General features: G+C 39.4%; 1 pseudogene; it reads left to right on the forward strand.

The window, feature by feature from the left end:
- LOC107587115 (zinc finger protein 271-like) overlaps nucleotides 1-1,861 on the forward strand; it is a 6,394-nt pseudogene continuing 4,533 nt past the window's right edge.

Consider the following 1,861-nt stretch of genomic DNA (forward strand, 5'->3'; position numbering starts at 1 on the left):
ATGTTAAGAGTGTGTTGCAAAAATAGGAAACAGTATGATGATGCTAGAGGTGTGGAAAAATTGGTGGTCAAGGTGGAAGCTTTGGTTCCTATAGGAAGTCAACAGGGAGTCAAGGGAGTGGTGTATGGAGTGTTTGCAGGTTTATCTGAGAAAGAAATCCTAGAAAACATTAAAGGGGCCCAGGTAATTGAAGTGGTGCGATTTAAGCGAAGAGATGGAGCCGGAGATCCACCAGTTCTCTTAAAGTTTAAAGATGGTATACTGCCACAGAAAGTGTTCCTAGGGAGTATGGCATATAATGTGAGGGAGTATGTTAAACCACCGTTGCGCTGCTATAATTGTCAGAGGTTTGGACACGTTGCTGGGTCTTGTCGGGGGAAAAGAAGGTGTGCAAAGTGTGGTGGAGATCATTCAATACAAAACTGTAAGGCAGAGGCTCCAAAGTGCCCTAATTGTGATGGGAATCATGCAGCAGGGTTCTACGGTTGTGAACGCTTTGTTCAGGCTAAGCGTGTACAATTTGTGAAGGATCAGAGCAAGGTGTCGTATGCAGAGGCAGTTCAAAGAGTGGCAAGAGAGCGTGGAAATGGAAGATCTGGGGATGAAGTGGTATCAGGAAGCCAGAGTATTGAGCCAGATTTGCCGTCTGCGCTTCCATCTGACATGTTGTTTTTTAATAAGGAGTCTTTTGTCTTTTGTTTCAGATGTATTGGTGGGAGCTAAGAAAGCAGCTAATCGGTCAGATATTATCAGGTTAGTGGTGGAGGCAGCGGAAAGATACTTTGATGTAAAGCAGTTGCCAAATCAGCGTAAGGAAAGGTCACAGTTGTTGAGGGCTAGTAGTATGGAGGATGTTGATGGGGAAGAGGATTTGTACCTTCATTAACATCTTAATGTGGTATATACTTCAATGGAATGCCCGGAGTTTGATTGCTAATGGTCAGGAATTAAAGCGTTTTGTTGATGAATTTAAAGAAGTACCAGAATTGATTTGTATCCAAGAGACATGGTTAAAACCACGGTTAGATTTTGTAATTCCAGGATATGAATGTATTAGATTAGATAGGTCTGATAGATCAGGTGGGGGATGTGCAACTTTTGTTAAAAATGGGTTGCAGTATAGGAAAATTGATACTAATTCTAAGATGGAGTGTTTGGTTGTGGAGATTTGGACTAGTTACAATCCTATTTCTGTGATAAATTATTATAACCCCTGTCAATCTTTGGTAATGTCAGATTTTGATGAGATAATGGAGAAGGTAAGATGTCCTGTTATATGGGTTGGAGATTTTAATGCGCATAATCCAATATGGGGTAGTGATCACAGGGACAAAAATGGTGTTATAATAAAATAATTTTTAGATAAGTATGAGTTGGTAGTGTTAAATGATGGAAGGCCAACTAGGTATCAGATAGTGAGAAATACTTTTAGTCATATAGATTTATCAATTGCTTCCTCAAATTTAGCTACAGTAGGTGAAAGGGATGTTTTAGATTCATATACAATGGGCAGTGATCATTACCCAATTGTATGTAAATTTGGTAGGGAATTGAGATGTGAAGTAGAAGAGATAGTCCCTAGATATAATTTCTCTCAGGTTAAATGGGATAAGTTTCAGGAGAAAGCTTAAGCTTAGTAGGAGAGGTTTATCGGAAGGGTTCTGTAGATACTTGGAATACTTCCATTAGTCATATGATACATGAGTCTGCTTGTCATGCCATTACAATGAAGCAGAAACCTAAGTGCCGTGTGCTGGTTCCTTGGTGGAATAAAGAATGTGATGAAGCTGTAAAGAGTAGGAATGTAGCATATAGACGATTAAGAAAATACCCAATATTGATTAATGCAATTGAGTATAAG

Source organism: Sinocyclocheilus grahami, unplaced genomic scaffold, assembly GCF_001515645.1.
Source record: "Sinocyclocheilus grahami isolate Dianchi unplaced genomic scaffold, SAMN03320097.WGS_v1.1 scaffold89.1, whole genome shotgun sequence".
Classification (NCBI taxonomy): domain Eukaryota; kingdom Metazoa; phylum Chordata; class Actinopteri; order Cypriniformes; family Cyprinidae; genus Sinocyclocheilus; species Sinocyclocheilus grahami.